Source organism: Physella acuta, unplaced genomic scaffold (genome assembly GCF_028476545.2).
Source record: "Physella acuta isolate Inbredline_101_S28 unplaced genomic scaffold, ASM2847654v3 ptg000464l, whole genome shotgun sequence".
Classification (NCBI taxonomy): domain Eukaryota; kingdom Metazoa; phylum Mollusca; class Gastropoda; family Physidae; genus Physella; species Physella acuta.
This window is the reverse complement of record NW_026731983.1, coordinates 465,001-478,605: the sequence shown is the minus strand read 5'-3', so window position 1 is coordinate 478,605 and position 13,605 is coordinate 465,001. Positions and strand designations below refer to the sequence as shown.

At 34.5% G+C, this 13,605-nt stretch overlaps 1 protein-coding gene and 1 long non-coding RNA gene across 2 annotated transcripts in view; one reads left to right on the top strand and one right to left on the bottom strand.

Annotated features, from left to right (window-relative positions):
- Positions 1-13,605, top strand: part of LOC131943638 (uncharacterized) — a 123,562-nt gene that overhangs the window by 52,265 nt on the left and 57,692 nt on the right. The window lies entirely within an intron of this gene.
- LOC131943647 (uncharacterized) lies at positions 10,434-11,077 on the bottom strand. The gene is made up of 3 exons (XR_009386922.1): positions 11,054-11,077; positions 10,712-10,769; positions 10,434-10,473 (listed from the first exon to the last, which is right to left on the bottom strand). It is a non-coding gene; the product is annotated as an uncharacterized LOC131943647 (long non-coding RNA).

Here is a 13,605-nt window from a genome sequence, read left to right as displayed (position 1 = left end):
AAAATTGTGTCTGAAATGTATTTGCATTTTGTCCTTTAGTTCTCATAACGTCCCTTGATTTGGAAAACACAGTTGCTTCCCTTCAAAAATCATTAAATCGGGGGAAGAAAGAATTTACTTTTTATTACTTTGTTTTGGTGTTAGGAAAAAAATAATTACATAATTAGTGGGAATTGATTAAGTGCAAGGTCGTTGGTATTTTAAATACTGCCTTTTATTTATTCTATACACTGAACATACTGTTTACTAATTATTTTTAGCGCAATTTCCATTCTGGAGAATTGCGTTTATTAACTCGTCATTTCTGGATGTATGAATGAATGAATGAATGGATGGATGTGTGTCCGCAGTTTTAAGTCGTATCTCCTCCTCAACGAAGCAATATCGAGGACTAGTTCCAAAAGCAATTATGTTAAGCGAGTTACGAGGATGAACATAGGCCAAAAAAATTCCGGGTTTCTTTCATGGATTTCCCGGAAAAGCCAAAAAACCTAAAAACAAATGCAGTTTTTGGCCCATATCTCGGCAACCAGACAACTAAGCGAATTGAAACATGTACCAATCGATTCCTGCCATAATTTAGAACAATATTGCCAAAATAAATTTCAAAAATTTCCTTTCGTTCGGTCATAAACATTTTTTTGAATTAATTAAAATTTGGACCGAATTAGTAGGCATTTTTATCCAACCACACCACACGCGTCATCGCGTTCAATAGCTGCGCCATCACGTTCAATGGCTGCGACATCACGTTTGGTAGCTAGGCGCGCAATGGTTTTTAGTCATGTAACTCTATTGTAAATAAAACATGTAAAATACTGAAAAAAAATTAATAAAAAACGTTTTAATAACTAACCAATGGTTTTACTAACCCTGCTCTTGATTTACGCTACGACAGAGCTATTTTTAGATAACATAAGGAAATTGCGCTTAAATGTCACTAGACTTTTTATTTAACTTGTTTATTTGGCGTTCACTTGGTGTGCAATTAATTTGTCTTCGAGAAATGTATACAATACGATTTTCTCGGCCTAAACTTTATATCATACTGATTAAAGCAGCATGATGTAAGAACTTTTCGTCTACATGTGTATTCTTTAAAACAAAATTATCGGATTTGTCCCAAAAGTTTATATTTCTTTAGGGCCCAGCCCAAAACATTTTTGCTATATATGAATATACGAGAAAGTTTAGGGGAGATCACTCCCGGTTTATTTTTAAAAAGAAACTGAATCATGAAAAAAATCATTGAATCATGAAAAACTAAATAAAAATAAAGTGGTTCAAACAGCTACATTTCCTAAGCTGTGTGTACACGGCTTAAAAATATATTTACATTGAAAATAATGAAACAGAACCAAATCGGCTAATTAGCTATTTTTCTGGAAAATTAAATACTGAATATATCAACATAAATACTACAAAAACAATATTTTCTTTTTTTATCTAAGTTTTATTTTTACACACCATGATCAGAAAATCAAGCACCATTTCTGCATGGCGTGTTTAAAAACTGGCGTATTTATATTGTCTGGCATAAACACGCTGAAAGAGAAAATTCTTTATTAGATCTAGCCTACTCTCTACTGTAGTGTTGTCAACGTGAAGCCTACAGGTTGAACTGGTAAAAATAACATGATATTTACTAATTAAGTCGTGTGAGCTTTGTAATTAGATCTCTAAAACTCTAAATACAATTGTTTTACACACGACAAGGAAGATCTCAATCTATATCTAGATCTAGATTCTAGATCTTTAAAATTAGACAAGCGCCTGAAATTGTGTTCTAAAGTCTCTGGTTTAACTATAAAGTAACAAATTCAATTCTCCATGTAAAGTATGAAATATTTGGTTAATGTTTAAAATGATGGCAAATAAAAGTAGGTTGTGATTAAAGCGACTCAAGTGGGTCACATATGTTGCTGAGGTTGTGTTGGTCCCATATGTTGCCGAGGTTGTGTTGGTCAAATATGTTGCTGATGTTGTGTTGGTGACATATGTTGCTGACGTTGTGTTGCTCACATATGTTGCTGAGGTTGTGTTGGTCCCATATGTTGCTGATGTTGTGTTGGTCACATATGTTGCTGAGGTTGTGTTGGTCCCATATGTTTCTGATGTTGTGTTGGTCACATATGTTGCTGATGTTGTGTTTATAACATATGTTGCTGATGTTGTGTTGGTCACATATGTTGCTGATGTTGTGTTTATAACATATGTTGCTGAGGTTGTGTTGGTCACATATGTTGCTGATGTTGTGTTGGTCACATATGTTGCTGATGTTGTGTTTATAACATATGTTGCTGATGTTGTGTTGGTCACATATGTTGCTGATATTGTGTTTATAACATATGTTGCTGATGTTGTGTTAGTCACGTATTTTGTTGCTGAGGTTGTGTTTATAACATATGTTGCTGAGGTTGTGTTGCTCACATATGTTGCTGAGGTTGTGTTGCTCACATATCCAGTATAATGTGCTCTAAATATTTCATATGTAAATGATGTGAAGCGAGAAAATTCAAGGTAATCTATAGCTACTCGATGATATTAATTTCATTTTTTTTTCATTCAGATACAAACTCTTTCATTCAGATACAAACTCTTTCATTCAGATGCATACTTATGCATTTAGATGCAAACTCTTTCATTCAGATACAAACTCTTTCATTCAGATACAAACTCTATCATTCAGATACAAACTTTTTCATTCAGATACAAACTCTTTCACTCAGATACAAACTCGTTCATTCAGATACATACTTATGCATTTAGATGCAAACTCTTTCATTCAAATACAAACTCTTTCATTCAGATACAAACTCTTTCATTCAGATACATACTTTTTCATTCAGGTACAAACTCTTTCACTCAGATAAAAACTCGTTCATTTAGATACAAATTCTTTCACTCAGATAGAAACTTTTTCATTCAGATACAAACTATTTCATTCAGATACAAACTCGTTCATTCAGATACAAACTCTTTCATTCAGATGCAAACTCTTTCATTCAGATACAAACTCTTTCATTCAGATACAAACTCTTTTATTCAGATACAAGCTCAAACGTGATCGAGAAGGTGACGATGGGTCTTATGTTTACCAAAGTCCAGCATAATGATGCAGAGAGTACACTGACAGAGACTACGGGTCTAGGCATGTTTAGATTAACAGTTCTTAATTAGCGATACTGTTTCTTATTTTACTTCCAATTATCGTGAGCAGACATTTGGAAGTCGTACATCAATGTCGTCAAACGCGTTGATGGTGTGTGTGTGAGCTGGTGGGGGGGGGGGGGGGGGGATTTTGTGTTAAAGACAAAAAGAGGGTTTAAAAAAGTGTTTTATATTTCTGTTTCTTATCCTAGTAATATCTTGTAGTCAAAGCTCGAAACATTTTCGAGATTTTGCAGTGAATTGTAACAAAAATCCTCAAAATTAATATTTTTATCTAGCTAATCGTCATCTGTTAGATTAGAGAGAGAGAGAGAGAGAGAGAGAGAGAGAGAGAGAGAGAGAGAGAGAGAGAGAGAGAGAGAGACCAGCCGATCAAACACTATTTTCTATGAAAGACTCAAAGAAATTATCAATGACAGAGTCAATAATAACTACCGCTCTCCTGTATTTTTCTCTCGAGGAAGTCAATGATAAAGCGCTAGTAGTTATAAAGAGAGAGAGAGAGTTTATCAAAACGGAAATAATTCAATTCGTTTAATTAATAAAGCGTTAAACGTAATTATTAATCCTTAATTTCTCAGCGATTGATACAATTGTTTAGGGACAGTTAAACTATTTTTAAAAAATATAGATCCTCGATCTTCATTTATAATTTATTAATTAACATAAGATTTTTTAAAAATAATTAAAACAGGTCTTTGTACTATATTATTAAACTAATGAATATAATAAATAATTTTGACTATTTCTCATTCTAAACCTATCGAATATCTTTTTTTTTTTAAATGCAAGGTAATCTTTTTTTAGAACCTACATGATTAACTTTTCTTCTAATAATAAAAAAACTCTAAATAAAAACTATTATTCCTACAAATATTAGAGTAGTCTCCCTTGACAGTTTCTATTCGAATGTATTTTGTGTTAATTTTAGTTATGAAATACAGTTGACGTTTTAAATTAATTATATAAGAAAGCAATCTATCTCTGTGTATATTTATTTTAAAAAGTATTATTACAATAATTACAATAGTTGTTTCTGGTTGAATAGCAATTATTCTCATTCTAAATCTTTGGCTATCGAGTTTCATGGGTTTTTAAATTTAAGATTATGAACACATTGGCTTGACGAAAATGATTATATACATTTAAATACATACTAAAATTTACTTTTGTTAATAAACCTACACTTTTTATGCACACATACAAAAAAGAATATTTTAGCGGCAGTTAAAACGTCAAAAAAAAGGAAACACCTTTATACTGAATAGTTCTACGTAAGAACAAAAATGTAAAAATACATAGTCCTAGAGCACACTAACACATACATATATACATACGAAGATATATGTGTGTAATTAGGATGTGAGGTGGGTAGACAGGCGGGGTGGAAGGTTTGGCAGGAATAACGGTAGGTAGGAAAGTAGGTAGGCAGGCAGCAGCGCAGGCAGGTTAGTAGATAGGTAGGTACGTAGGCAGGGTTAGGTATGTAGGTAGGTGGGCCTAGGTAGGAAGGCGCCTCACTCGGTATAGTGAGCGATTATAGTAGCCCATCATATTCATAGCGTTTAGCAATTATTAAAACGAACAAATGTACCATAGTACTCACGGGAAAACCCGGGGAGCTAAATAGAACCCTGCCGGGGCGCCACCAAATCGAATTTTGTTTTCGCAGAAACCACCACAGGGGTATTACAATTAGCTTCTCAAATTTGAATGACAAACTAATGAAATCTTTGGTAATGCTTAAACAAACAAACCCACCTATTCGTTTTTTGGGGCGCGGGTTTGTCCACACTGCCGCCTAGACGCACCAAGGCTCACTGTATGAAAGCCTTGAGTGTACGTTAATCAACCTCTGTAATAGTGAGGTAGAACACACATTGGCGACCGCCCATGTGTTAGAGACGCGTCCCTTGGTGCTCCAGGGAGCCACTGGTTATACTTCCGCAGGGGCGCCCCTAATTCGGTTTAATTATAAAATGTCAGGTGCCACCGTGTCCCTATTGTAGGGTGCGCTTTAAAGAGGCACTCTCGGTAGAGCCCGGGGCGATCGCTGTCGCCAACTGCCAGGGCGCCGGCGGGCGCTCATTATTCTACTTAGTGAACATTTATAGTAACCCATCTAAACCGTAGTGTCGCCCGAGGTGGGTGTTGGCCGCTCTGGGCCATTCAACCGCCGGGGAGCTGGCGGTTGAACCTGGTGTAGTTTTATCATTGAATCTCAGAGGCGTAGCACCATTCCTGGCGCCTGGGGACAAATTTTCAATTTGGCGCCCCCCCCCCCCCTCCCGCCGGGGACAAACTTTCAATTTGGCGTCCCCCCCCCCGTATTTTTTTATATTTATAATGCAAAACTGTACCTAAAAAGAGCTTTAAAATTTTTCCCACCCAATTTGGCTCCCCCTAGGGTTGGCGCCCGGGGACATATGCACCCCGGCCCCCCTCGCTACGCCTCTGCTGAATATAGTATTACCTATGACCGCAATTGATGAATTAGCCCCTCTGGATTCCCCTCTGGATTCTGGGCTCATAATCGTATAATTAGAAATATCGAACCCTCCCGCGGTGCCACACTTAAGAATTGTTTTCTTTCTCGAAACCCTTTTCACCAACTCCCCAAAATTGTATGACTCTCGTACGAACAGTGTCAAATTGCATCTGGCTTTTATTTTTATGGAGAAAAATTGCATTGCTTCCTGTCAGATACCCCAGATCGAATGGGGCGCCAAAAGGGGTAGACAATTTTTTAAAAATCCTCATTCTTCAGTAAAATTTAAGAAAACAGATTTATACATGACTGATATCCTCAATTATTTTATATAGGGGAGTGTATGTAGGGATGGGCGCCTTTTTGCCAGCGTTTAAATAGGGTTGGCACAACATTGATAGTTCGCCTCGGGCGCCGGAATAGGTTGCTACGCCTCTGCTTCCTGCTAGGGCGCCGCCCTGGCGAAATCTTTCCGGGGGGGGGGGGGGGCGTGCGGACACTGTTAAAAGTATATATTTTTTTCTATATAAATTCCGTTTCGTTCGGAGGTGGGGGGGGGGGGTCGATAGACATTCTTCTGGGGGTGGAAGGCTCTGCTTCCCCCCCCCCCCTTAATAGATTCCTGGAAAAAACTCTGTTCACAAAGTTTTATGGCGATCCGATGAAAAAGATGTAGTAATTCATATAGGACAAACAGATAAACATACTTTCATTTCTATAAATATAAATAGATATATAATTTTTCTAGTGTCCGCATACCCGCACCCGGAAACTTAGTCACAATTTTCTTTGTTACATTTGAACCCTTTAGGTTAATCAATATTAACAAAATTGAACAAGATGCAACAAATATAGTTAACCAAGAAATTGAACAAGTAAAATTCACGTTATCTTTTTATTGTTTTTAGATATAGATTAGTAACAGACTACCTACAGGTCCTAACTCGCGACGAGGTACACATTTGTATTAAAACACAGATCTAAGACATTTTCCTTTAGGTGGGTTTTGCAGTACAGTGGTTTCTTAAGTCGTGGACAAGTGATTGCGCTTATCTCTGTTGAGTAGCAATGTATTCTGTCCTATATTAGACACATCTGTAAATATCTGTCACAATATGGGCATAGAGATGATATAACGATAGCTTATCTTTGCGGACGACGCTAAACTTTGGCATCGACACCATGGCCTACAAGTTCAAATTTGGTCCTTCAGAAATGTTTGAAGTCTCTAGATTAAAACTACTTTTCTCTTTTATGTGCCTACTAACCACATCACATGTATTTGTTCTGAAAGTCTAAAAACAGAGGCACAAATATATCGTCTAGACTTGTGAGGTCTACAGATTAGGTATTTTGGCAGTTATCTAAGCCCTTGCCTGTTCTGACTCAAAGCCTTATTCTTTCTCTATCGACGCCTTGCGTAACATGGGATTGGGTTTTTAAGGCGGCATAAAGCTTTATGTTGTTCCTTTTTGAGTACACTAGATTAAAAACTAACGTTTTCAGATGCCTAAAGATGTTTAACCACTAATTAATCAGAATAATGGGTCAAGATTTCAATTCTTGGTTTTGGGACACGTTAGTTGCCGGGGTTGAGCTAATGTCGATAGCATAAGGACTGTACCTTGATGCGGGCGTTTTATTTGTTGCCCATCGTAATAATTGAATGGTTGATGGGGCTTCTTCAAGGGTTTGATTTGCCGTAATGTTAATGATATCATGCATGTGAGGCTTTTGTAAGAAGAAAATGCGTTAAAACACTTTTTAGTTATGCTTTTTTTAAATAGGCCTATATTTTACGACAACATAATCGTAATGAACAATAAAATGAATTTAAACAACTTTAGAATACACCTGTTTCGGCTAACATGAATATTATTCTTCAAACTAGTAATGTTAAACGTGTCTTTTTCGCATTTTCGACTTATAAGCTTTACAGTAAATTCCGATAACGTCCTTATGCATACAAGCAAGCGAAGGCGAGGAGGGGTTTAATAGTGATTTAATAATGATACTTTCTTACCCCTCTACTGGACATCATGTTTGGTATCTTGCCCCCGGCAACTGGGTGGATTTGGATTACACCCAAGTTTTACTTTATAGTAAATGGCTTCAGTTTTAATTATTGGAGTTGGTTGCAGCATTGACACAGTTGAAGGTATTCAGAACAAGGTGGCCAGGAGAAATCGCATTAATTAGTATAAAATTTACCATTACTAACAATAGGCCCTACTTAATTGTTTAATGTTGCTGGATATTAAGCCTAGTAAGTATTTATGTTTATTAATTTGTACAGAAACAAAAAAAGGATTCCAAAACAAAGTTTTATTTTTCAGAAATAAAGAAAATGATACAAATCAATAAAGAACAGTTTTCAAAAGAATTTGTATATAGATCTAAGTAATTATTATAAAATAGGAATATAGTATTGCATAGATAAAAATAAAATACTTGACACAAACAATATGAGGAATATTTTTTATCAGATAAGAGAAAAATATATGATGTAGTTTGAAAATAATAATCTACAGAATGTAGCTTTTGCAGATTAAAATGAAAATTCTCATGCCTATATAATTTATTGAGTAAATGAAGCAAGGCCCAAAACACTAGGCTAAATAATCTGCATGGGACAGGCATTGAAAACTACAAATTGCATATAGTGAAAGTTACCCTACTTTTATTGGCTATATCCACCACAGTAAAGATTTATGGCTTTCTTACCTGCTTGTAAAATTGTTAAGGAAAAAGTGAAGTATTGTTAACTTTTTATGGCAGGCCAACTACGGGCTGTATTCTGGGAACATGTCATCTGTAAGGGGTGTTGTTCTCGGCACATGTTGTCATTTTGTGTGTTCTCGGCACATGTTGCCATTTTGTGTGTTCTGGGAACATGTTGCCATTTTGTGTGTTCTGGGCACATAATGACATTTTGTGTGTTCTGGGAACATAATGCCATTTTGTGAGTTCATGGAACATGTTGACATTATTTGGCTGTGTTCTGGGAACATGTTGCCATTTTTGTGTGTTCTGGGAACATGTTGCCATTTTGTGTTTTCTGGGAGCATGTTGACATTATGTGGCTGTGTTCTGGGAACATGTTGACATTATGTGGCTGTGTTCTGGGAACATGTTGACATTATGTGGCTGTGTTCTGGGAACATGTTGACATTATGTGAATGTGTTCTGGGAACAGGTTTGTTTCATTTTTAAATATTATAATAAAACAATTTTAGAAATTCTATATTAGGAATTGTGTATATATATATATATATATATATATATATCTATAATATAAGCGGGCTGTGTCTGTCCTTCCTTCCTTCCTTCCTTCCGTCCGTCCGTCATCGCTATAGATTTTGGGACTATAAAAGTAAACTACGCACCATGCTGTGCTTTTCAGTGCACCGCAGTGTCTTATTATAAGTATTAGAGTAGGGTTTGTTTATATAGCGGCATAGAGCTATTTTATAATTTCCGCTGTTTGTACAATTTTGCATAACGTAAATAGAATATTAAATACACGCACATTGCTAAAACATATTAAAAGGATCAATGTCAAATATAGTTTTCGTTAATATTCCTAGAAAAAGTGGATACATTTTTATAACATAATAACTGTAGGTTAGAAAAATCTAATTAAACTGTTTAGTAATTTTGCCAAGGGAGGTATTTTAAAAATAAATGGAACTCACGCTAAAAATGTGAATGCAAAATCTGCAAGACGGAATAATTGTTGGAATAATATAATTAGCAAAATGTGAATGCAAATTATGCTAACGTGTAAGAGTACATTATTGTTGGAATATTATAATTAGCATTGATTGATAAAAGGCTATCTTTTATTTATTTTATTCACTGAATGTACTGTTTACTAATTATAATTTTTAATCAACTATTACGCACCATTATAGACATTGGGTGCGCAATGGTTTTAGTTATGAAACTCTATTGTAAATTTTTAAAATTTAAAGTACTGGAAAAAAAATGCGTGAATGGATAAAGTGAAATATTGTAGTTAAAACACGGATATTTTAAATACTGCCTATTATTTATACTGTTTACTAATTATTATTCTATCTTTCGGTTTGAGGACAAGCTAGGGGTTTTATAGGAGAGGCGTAGCGAGGGGAGGGCATATGTCCCCGGGTGCCGACCTTAGGGGGCGCCAAATTGGGTTGGAAAAATTTGCGAGGGGGGGGTGGAAATCGAAAGTTTTAGGGCGGGGGGGGGGGGACAGGGGTGCAAATCGAAAGTTTGAGGGGGGTGCAAATCACCGGAAAGGGCGCGATTTGGCGCTACGGGCTAGACTGTGAGCAATATGCCTTTATGATTGCATTTAAATTGTGTTTATGTTATGAGTGTTGTGTTTGTTTTTTCGTTTTTTTTTTTTTTTTTTTTTTTTTTTTTTTTGCGTTCGTTTGTGTTGTGTTTAGTTTTGTTCTGTTCCCAAGTTGTTACATTTAAAAAAGATTTACCTTGGCGGAGCACGGGATGCAGCTAGTATATATATATATATATATATATATATATATATATATATATATATATATATATATATATATATATATATATATATATATATATATATATATATATATATATATATTTAATAAGACAATTGGATGACTTATAATAAACAGCAAAAATGATTCAAATAAGTTTAGAAGTATTTGGCTTGCTGTCCTAACAGTGAACTGTATTCCGAGCTTGTTTCCCTAGTGATAATCCATGTTTTTTGTGCCACCCTTCCAATCAAGTATCCAGCTTTTTCTGCTTGACTTGTGTATCACAATATGATTTTGAATGTTTTTCTGTAAATGAAATAAAGGCAAAATATTTTGATACTTTCTTTTGTGGAACTTGCAAGAGAAATAAATTACACATTTATATTACTATCTCTAATATTTCTTTACTATGACTAATTACTTTGAAAAGATAAAGCACTGAACATGATGAATAACAAGAAACAAACATTATCAGAAAAGATTATAGATTTAAAATTGTGTTCATTCATATTGAAGATTAATGAAGTAGACTATTAATATTTACCCTCTTGATGGCTGATACTTTGATTTGATGTCTTTACTTTAAGCTTACACATCAGTCTCTGTGTGGTAAAATATGAAATAATATGCTTCAATAAAACTGTTTCAGTATATTAATTACATTAGATAAGTACATAGTTTTGAGCTCTGTAACAATATGTGTTTCAATTATCATTCAAATATAATACCCTCTATGTTGTACAACTCACTGAATTATTAGAATTTAAGAAAAGACAATAATTAATATAATATTTTGGATTAAAATCCATTATATTTATTATAACATATAATGCTATCTCTTGCTATAATAATTACTTTAAAAAATGGGTTATGCCTATTCAGTTACCTGAGGATGAAACTAGGCACAGTGAGACTGATTAATATCCATTATAATTGAACATCAGTTGTAGTTATGAAATCTGGATGGCCAAACACACACTCATAGTCCTGAAAAGCAATGTACACATAGAATAGCAAGAATATCTCACTAATTATTAAATTAAAGCTAACCCCTATTTAGTGCAATCCATCAAATAGTTGCATTTTTGTTAAGCTGTAGACACAATACAAAGTAATGTTTGTTCTGTGATTTACATACTTTTATAAAATAGCAATCAAATTACACACACACATACACACATATATATATATATATATATATATATATATATATATTCAGTGTAAATTTGTACATTTTAGTTATGTCTTGTTATTAAATTTATTTACTCGACTGATCTAAACTCACTTTATTTATACATAATATTGTGGATAAGTATAGTGATTTTATTATTCAGCAATAAAAAGCAGGCCTAAATTTTTTTAAATAGTAACGTTTGCGAATGAACACATTAAATTCTATGTATTTCAATTTCTATGTCTTTCCCAACTTGATGCATATTACTAACCAAGCACTAAACTATAGTCCTAAATAATCTTGACTCTTATTACTATTTATCGGACAACCTGAATCTTTGCTATACCATGTTCTAATATATTATTTTAAAAAGAGCTTACCACTAATTACTAAAATCAATTGTTTTTAGTATTAACTGAGCCGAACACTATCTGCTGCTATTGTCATCACCAGAAATCCAGTATGCTGGCAAGGTTTAGTCTCTAAGTTCCCTACAACCTCTTTCCTCTCGAGTGCGGAAAACATTAATCATTATGCCTAATAGTTTAAAGGTAGTATTAAAGTAGTACTAAATAGTACGAGTCTTAGTTACTGTAACTATGGGTCTAATGAATATTATTATTGTATATGCTTACATGCTTTAAGTTTTATGCACAATATTGGTATATAATATATAGTCTATAGTATATAGCCTAAACTATAGAGTATATATAGGCCTATTACCTAAATATAACAGCAGCGGGTGTGGGGAAATTGCGAGACGCGAAAAGCGAAATGGCGAGGCGGGAAAATGCGAGAAGGGCGCGAAAACGGTCGGTCACGTGACTTTTTTGTCTCGCATTTTACCACAACCCGATACTTACGCTGGGTGGTGTTGAAATGCGAAGATTTCTGCGAAAAATTTACCGCACCCGATTTTCAGTGGTATTTGGTCCAGACTTCAAAGACGTTTCGTTTACATTGTTAAAACTTCCGATTTTTCCGTCGCTAGACATACTGATGATTTGTCAACTCCCCCCCCCCCATCTTTTGTGTCGACTTAGAATACCATCTTGTTCGAAACCGACGGAAATACCGCCGACGATAGATCAACTTCTTTCTTTTGTGTGGAACGCCGAAGCCGCCGAAACCGTCTTTGAAGATCGCCGTGCCGCCGCAAACATATTTTGTATTGTTGCATAGAAATGTGTGACGTCACACTATAAAAAAGCAATGTTAGAAAAAGAATTGTAGACGTTTTTCGTGTTTTAGAAAACTGTTTTCATAAATTGTAATAGGAATTGATTAAAATACAGAAATTAAACAAGATTTTGGGAAAATATCGATGTTTAAAAAAAAATTCAACTACAATTTTGAGGGGGGGGGGGTTGTAGACTGAGGTGTGACGTCATTTTAGTGGGAGGGGGGGGGGGTCTGGATTTTTGTGAAAATGTGTGACGGAGGGGAGGGGGAGGGGGGTAAAAATCGTCATTTATGGATGACCCCTTCTAGCTATTAAATGGTAGTTTCGTCCATAGCGGACTTTATTCAGATTATCTACAGACGCACATTTTTTTCCATTATGTTCATATTCGTGTTCTGTGTTAGCACAGTATAAATGGGAGTCTAATGAACTGGTGGGTTGGATGTACTATGTGTGAAAGATGGTGTGACGAGGTGTGTTTGATTAATGCTAGGACTGTTTCAGAAGATTTTGTTTGTAAATTTTGTTTGTAATTAAAATTACTTAATAAAAAATAAATTACACTTTTAAGAATTGTTTATACTTTTACACTTTTTGCAAGTACAACAATCCATGAATACATGTTGCAGAATATCTCTCCTGCTGACAAAATTATACCAATTCACAATGACACAGCTCACGTTTGTATAAACATGAGCGCGCTAGATTTTTAAAATTAATGCCGACTGAAACGGGATTTTCCTCTCGCTAACGAGAGCGGGCGATGACAGTAGCACAGCAACGATGTTAGGATTTTTTAATAGATCTAGATCTAGATATAGATCTATCTATCTTCTTAGTATCTATCTATCTATCTATATATATATATATATATATATATATATATATATATATATATATATATATATATATATATATATATATATATATATATATATATATATATACATATATATATATATATAAAATAAAATCTAGATAAAAAATAACAACATACAACACTCGTGTTAAAGGGTATGGCTACATGCTAGTTTATTTTAAAACAAAAAAAAAATAATTTAAATAAATAAAGATGAAATAA